Here is a 7,525-nt window from a genome sequence, read left to right on the forward strand (position 1 = left end):
CTTGTGCAGGCCGGGCGCCTGTAGTCTGACCTTGGTTGTCAGGTTAAATGTGTGTTACCTCTGACATATTGCTGTGGCTGGCTTCCGGGTTAAGTGGGCGGGTGTTAAGAAGCGCGATCTAGCAGGTCATGTTTTGGAGAACGCATGATTCGAACTTCCCCTTTGGGGAAATGCAGCGATGAGACAAGATTGAAAAAGGGGTAAAATGCAAAAAAATATGTGGATCTAGTAAAGTAGAAGCAGAGGGATGATAAAACGCTGAAATAATAGTTTGGATATCACTCCACACACATATTGAAACTGTTTATAAAAAATGTGTATTACAAAGGAGTATAATTATCTAATACATTTTTATTAAAAAACGAGTCATGGTTCTTGAGCGAGCAACATGAGATTAAAGGTCAACTCTTTTTGCCTTGATCACCCTTTGACCTCTCTACTCTTTCCATGATCTTCTGGCATTTCCACTGATTCTGGAATCCTTTCCTTAGGCACATTTCCACAACTGGATTGTGTATAGGTCGGAGAGAATGGGATGGGAGAGAGATACACAGATTGGTGACTTTGAGAGATTCCACTGTAACAGGCATTGTAGAAACTATTCAATGTACTGCTGTTAGTGTTACAGAAACACAGGACTACTTACAGGCCTTCCTGGGCTTGCGGTAGGATTTGGCAGACTTCTGGCAGAGGCAGCCTCCACTCAAACCCTCTCTCCTCCTCCCTGAGTGACACAAAGTAAACTGCTGTATTAGTCTGAGTGCCATTCAGTTTCTGCAAACTAATTGACATCCAAAAATATTACTATCATGGGCGGTCAGAAACAGACTGACAAGCAGGCTAGGATTGTATCCACTTACTGGACAAATATCAATGACTTCCTAATAACGCACCCTTACAGTCACACAGTCTGTCATGGTGTCTGTGGGGGGGTTGATCTGGTCTCCAATTCTCCCTGGGTTCTCCACTGTAGTGGCACTGACACCTGAACTTTGTACATCAGTTCAGGAACCCCTTGGTAGAGAGGATAAGAGAGAGAGAAAGGTTGATCAGAATGGATATGTACAGTGCACTTGGAAAGTATTCAGACCCCTTGACATTTTTGACATTTTGTTACGTTACAGCCATATTCTAAAATGGATTCAATAATTTTTTCCCTCATCATTCTGCACACAATACCCCATAATGACAAAACTGTTTTTTAAAGATTTGTTTGCAAATGTATAAAAAAAACAATTTAAATATCACATTTACATAAGTATTCAAACCATTTACTCAGTCATTTGTTGAAGCACCTTTGGCAGCGATTGCAGCCTTGAATCTGGTTGGGTATGACGCTGCAAGCTTGGCACAGCTGTATGTGGGGAGTTTCTCCCATTCTTTTCTGCAGATCATCAAGCTCTGTCAGGTTGGATGGGGAGCGTCACTGGACAGCTATTTTCAGGTCTCTCCAGAGATGTTTCATCAGGTTCAAGTCCGGGCTCTGACTGGGCCACTCAAGGACATTCAGAGACTTGTCCCAAAGCAACTTCGACATTATCTTGGCTGTGTGCTTAGGGTCGTTGTCCTGTTGGAAGGTGAACCTTTGCCCCAGTCTAAGGTCCTGAGCACTCTGGGGCAAGTTTTCATCAAGGATCTCTCTGTACTTTGCTCTGTTCATCTTTCCCTCGATCCTGACTAGTCTCCCAGTCCCTGCTGCTGAAAAACATCCCCAAAGCATGATGCTGCCACCCCCATGCTTCACCGTAGAGATGGTGCCAGGTTTCCTCCACAAGTGACGCTAGGCACTCAGCCCAAAGATTTCAATCTTGGATTCATGAGACCAGAGAATCTTGTTTCTCATGGTCTGAAAGTCCTTTAGGTGCTTTTTGGCAAACTCCAAGTGGGCTGTCATGTGCTTTTTACTGAGGAGTGGCTTCCGTCTGGCCACTACCATATGGGCCTGATTGGTGGAGTGCTGCAGAGATGGTTGTCCTTCTGGAAGGTTCTCCCATCTCCACAGAGGAACTCTGGAGCTCTGTCAGTGTCACGACTTCTGCCGAAGTCGTTGCCTCTCCTTGTTCGGGCGGTGCTCGGCGGTTGACGTCACCGGCCTTCTAGCCATCATTGATACATTTTTCATTTTCCATTTTGTCTTGTCTTCCCACACACCTGTTTTCAATCCCATTCATTACCTGTTGTGTATTTAACCCTCTGTTTCCCCTCATGTCTTTGTCAGATATTGTTTTATGTCAAGTGTTGTTTTATGTTGTATAGGTGCGCGACGGGTCCTCGTACCCATGTTCGTTTATGTATGTACATATTTAGTGTTTGGAGCATGTATTATTTTAAAAGACTCCATTTACACTCCGTTTGACTCTCCTGCGCCTGACTTCCCTGCCACCTATACACACACGACTCTGACAGTCAGAGACCATCGGGTTCTGGTCACCTCCCTGACCAAGGCCCAAGGCCCTGCTTACTTTGGCAAGGAAGCCAGCTCTAGGAAGAGTCTTGGTGGTTACAAACATCTTCAATTTAACAATGATGGAGGCCACTGTGTTCTTGGGGACCTTCAATGCTGCAGACATTTTTGGTACCCTTGCCCAGATCTGTGCTTTGACACAATCCTGTCTCCAAGCTCTACGGACAATTATTTCAACCTCATGGCTTGGTTTTTGCTCTGATATGCACTGTCAACTGTGGGACCTTATATAGACTGATGTGTGCCTTTCCAAATCATGTCCAATCAATTGAATTTACCACAGGTGAACTCAAATCAAGTTGTAGAAACATCTCAATGATGATCAATGGGAACAAATCAAATCAAATGCAATTTGTGACATGCCAAAAACAACAGGTGTTGTTGCCAAAAACATGCCAAAAACAACACCTTACCGTGAAAGGCTTACTTACAAGCCAACAATATACAGTGCATTGCAAAAGTATTCATCCCCCTTGACATTTGTCCTATTTTGTTGCATTACAACCTGTAATTTAAATATATTTTTATTTGGATTTCATGTAATGGACATACACAAAATAGTCCAAATTGGTGAAGTGAAATTTTAAAAAATTACTTGTTTCAGAAATTACAAAAATTAAAAACGGAAAAGTGGTGCGTGCATGTGTATCCACCCCCTTTGCTATGAAGCCCCTAAATAAGATCTGGTGCAACCAATTACCTTCAGAAGTCACATAATTAGTTAGATTGCACACAGGTGTACTTTATTTAAGTGTCACATGATCTGTCACTTGATCTCAGTATATATACACCTGTTTTGAAAGGCCCCCGAGTCTGCAACAACACTAAGCAAGGGGTAGCACCAAGCAAGCAGCACCATGAAGACCAAGGAGCTCTCCAAATAGGTCAGGGAAAAGTTGTGGAGAAGTTCAGATCAGGGTTGGTTATAGAAATATCAGAAACTTTGAACATTCCACGGAGCACCATTAAATCCATTATTAAAAATTGGAAAGAATATGGAACCCCAAAAAAAAGGGAGAGGACCGCCCACCAAAACTCACGGACCAGGCAAGGAGGGCATTAATTCGAGAGGCAACAAGGAGACCAAAAATAACCCTGAAGGAGCTGCAAAGCTCCACAGCGGAGATTGGAGTATCTGTCCATAGGACCACTTAAAGCCGTACATTCCACAGAGCTGGGCTTTACGGAAGTGTGGCCAGAAGATTGCTTAAAGAAAAAATTAAGCAAACACTTTTGGTGTTTGTCAAAAGGCATGTGTGAGACTCCCCAAACAAATGTAAAAAGGTACTCTGGTCAGTTGAGACTAAAATGGAGCTTTTTGGCCATCAAGGAAAACGTTATGTCTGGCACAAACCCAACAACACCCCGAGAACACCCCGAGAACTTCGTCCCCACAGTGAAGCATGGTGGTGGCAGCATCATGCTGTGGGGATTTCATCGGCTGGGACTGGGAAACTGGTCAGAATTGAAGGAATGATGGATGGTGCTAAATACAGGGAAATTCTTGAGGGAAACCTGTTTCAGTCTTCCAGAGATTTGAGACTGGGACGGAGGTTCACCTTCCAGCAGGACAATGACCCTAAGCATACTGCTAAAGCAACACTTGAATGGTTTAAGGGAAAACATTTAAATATCTTGGAATGGCTTAGTGAAAGCCCAGACCTCAACGCAATGGAGAATCTGTGGTATGACTTAAAGATTGCTGTACACCAGCGGAACCCATCCAACTTGAAGGAGTTGGAGCAGTTTTGCCTTGATTAATGGGAAGAAATCCCAGAGGCTAGATGTGCCAAGCTTGTAGAGACATACCCCAAGACACTTGCAGCTGTAATTGCTGCAAAAGGTGGCTCCACAAAGTATTGACTTTGGGGGGTGAATAGTTATGCATGCTCAAGTTTTCAGTTTTTTTGTCATATTTCTTATTTGTTTCACAAGAAAGAATATTTTGCATCTTCAAAGTGGTAGGTATGTTGTGTAAATCAAATGATACAACCCCCCCAAAAAATATATTTTAATTCAAGGTTGTAAGGCAACAAAATAGGAAAAATACCAAGGGGGTGAATACTTTCGCAAGACACTGTACTTAAAGAAATAGAGTTAAGAAAATATTTACTAAATAAACTCAAGTAAAAAAATATATATATCAAAAAGTAAGACATGAAAATGATGTAACAATAACGAAGCTATATACTGAGGGTACCGGTACTGAGTAAATGTGCTGGTTTACAGGTTAGTCGAGGTAATTTGTAAAGGGACTATGCATGGATAATAAACAGCGAGTAGCAGCAGTGTAAAAACAAAGGGTGTGGGGGGGGGGTCAATGTAAATAGACCGGGTGACCACTTGGTTAATAAATCCTCTTTGGGCTGAGATCCCGCTAACGGGATCGATATGACAACAGCCAGTGAAATTTCAGGGTGCCAAATTCAAACAACAGAAATCTCATAATTAAAGTTCCTCAAACATATTCCTTCAACATTTATGATGAGTATTTATGTAAATTGATGTGGCTCTCTGCAAAATCACCGGATGTTTTTGAACTACTGAACATAACGCTCCAATGTAAACTGAGATTTTTGGATATAAATATGAAATTTATTGAACAAAACATACATGTATTGTGTAACATGAAGTCCTATGAGTGCCATCTGATGAAGATCATCAAAGAGTGATTCATTTTATCTCTATTTCTGCTTTTTGTGACTCCTCTCTTTGGCTGGAAAATGGCTGTATGTTTTTTTGTGACTAGGCGCTAACCTAACATAATCGTATGGTGTGCTTTCGCTGTCAAGCCTTTTTGAAATCTGACATGATGGCTAGATTAACAGATTAACAGTTAAGCTTTAATTTGTTGTGTTATACTTGTATGAAAGTTAAATATTTAAAAATAAAAATAATAATAATTTTGTGCTCTGCCATTTCAGTGGATGTTGTCGAGGGGTTCCGCTAGCGGAACATTAACCATAACATTAATGTTTGTAAAGGGGATTTTCCAGGTGAACAAAAGGGAGATATAAAATATTAATTTAAATCATTTCATTTTATTACAAGAATTCAGGGAGAACATCTCCAGAGTAGAAGCCAAGAGAAATGTCTAATGGGCTTGTCTGAGAGGGCACTTATATATTAATCCCGCAGCACCGAGTGTTGAGTAAACACCAGCCCGAGAGGCTTGTAGGAAGTCACAACATCAGCTGCTACAGAATCACACTGTCACAGATACATTATCAGTGTGTCCTCTGCGAAGTCTTTCAGCAAACTTTAACCATAACATTCAACACTAGCAGACATTTGATTCTGGCAGTTGAACAGGTCAAAGGAAGGAACATCAGTACTTAGTAACAGTGAATCACATACAGGAAAATGATTAATCAAACATTTCCCATTACAACAGTTTAAGTCACATGTGGTAGAAGAGGAAGAAAAACCCACCAGTACGAGAGTGTAAGCCTTCGACAGCTTGTCCTTGATGAGTTGGACTATGGCCATAATGCCTCCACAGATCTGTTCTGCAGTGTGACTGTGATTATGGGTTCCCACCCACAGCACCACAACCTGGTGGAGGCAGAGACACAAACATCAACTTGGTGGGCAGTTTCATTCATACCACTTCATTTAAAAGCATTTTCAATGATTGATACTGAAAGTGCTTTTTGGCCTGAGAACAGGCTTGAGACCATGGATCTGTGCAGCCATTAGGGTTTAAATCTGAACAATGAGTAGTGTATGATCAACTCTAATGTAATGTACTAACGTGTTGTCTTTGTATATACATACCTTTGGGCTGATGTGGGCCAACTCTCCATTGCTCATTCTCCACAAGGCATTCTATGTTGTGTCACCTCCCACCCCAAAGTTGAGAGTGTGAAGAACATCTGACAAAGACACATCAACACAACATTAGTATGTCAGCTAGAATAACATAGCAGCTGTTACTCAGTCGTGCAACTGGTTACCACCAGTGGTAAAGAGCACCACAGTCAGGCAGAAAAATCTGAATGTTCTATCAAAGTGAGAACAATTAGTTTCCCTGGCTGATATAGCTGCTACTAACAAATACATGAATGCTCTAAATACATCTCTTTATGAAAAGGCGTCCACTGGTCAACAAACTCAATGTATTACAAACGCTGGTGGTAACCAGATGATCCCAATAATATAGGCAGCTTAGTAAACGATGCCCCCCTCTGGTATGTCCTATTGCAAACTGTCTGGAACTCATTGTTGTTTACCTGTTAATACTCAAATACACTCAAAAATATTTGACTTACTAAGTCAAAGACTAAATTAACTGCAATACACTGGTCTCAAATATATTAGCCTAACTAGGTTACACAGAACCCACGGCTGACCCATTGTACAATTATATGTTTTTATAATTTTATAACTTGTACCATTCCAACATGCCTAGCTCTGCCCATTGGGGCGTGGCTCATGTAGTGCTCTTTGAAATAAATTCTCCTCACATCTTCGTATTCCTCCAGATCGAGTTACAATATATCACCACACTTTCTTCTATGATATCATGGCGTTCTGCAAACAAACATTTAAAGTGCATGGTGCCACTTACCGTGCTGGAATGTACGATCAATCACTTTCTGCCCAATTCTGTACTACCATTAAAATAAAATACCAAAAAAATCTGTACTAACTTCTACCACACCCTCCCCCTTCCCCAAAAAACCCTCCCCAATCCCCCTACCCCATTAAACTATATCACGCTGAAATGCTCCATCCTAGGATTGTTCAGCATGTCAACAACCATTTCAACATTTCAACACTACTTAGGCGTTTCCACATGAACAGGTGATGAGATAGATTACTCCCTTGGTCTTGCATGAGATGATACCCCTAACAGGGATTTTTCTACCTGTATGCAGGTGTCTGAAGAAGGATGTTTTTAATAGTGCTATTGCACTGTGCGCATGAGCCACATTTGTAGATCCCATTTGGAATTTGTGTCATTTTGTATACAAAGCAAATGTTACTATGTGAATAAATGTCGCCGACAACCATCTAAAGATAACTTCTATCGCAAACTGAATTAAGACCATACCCTAG

The 7,525-nt window shown here is 41.4% G+C and overlaps 1 long non-coding RNA gene across 1 annotated transcript; it reads right to left on the minus strand.

Annotated features, from left to right (window-relative positions):
- Positions 1-331: 331 nt before the first annotated feature.
- LOC112226473 lies at positions 332-7,053 on the minus strand. The gene is made up of 6 exons (XR_002949743.2): positions 7,035-7,053; positions 6,242-6,339; positions 5,897-6,019; positions 894-1,014; positions 647-724; positions 332-505 (listed from the first exon to the last, which is right to left on the minus strand). It is a non-coding gene; the product is annotated as an uncharacterized LOC112226473 (long non-coding RNA).
- Between the last annotated feature and the right edge of the window lie 472 nt (positions 7,054-7,525).

This window comes from Oncorhynchus tshawytscha, linkage group LG03 (genome assembly GCF_018296145.1).
Source record: "Oncorhynchus tshawytscha isolate Ot180627B linkage group LG03, Otsh_v2.0, whole genome shotgun sequence".
NCBI lineage: Eukaryota > Metazoa > Chordata > Actinopteri > Salmoniformes > Salmonidae > Oncorhynchus > Oncorhynchus tshawytscha.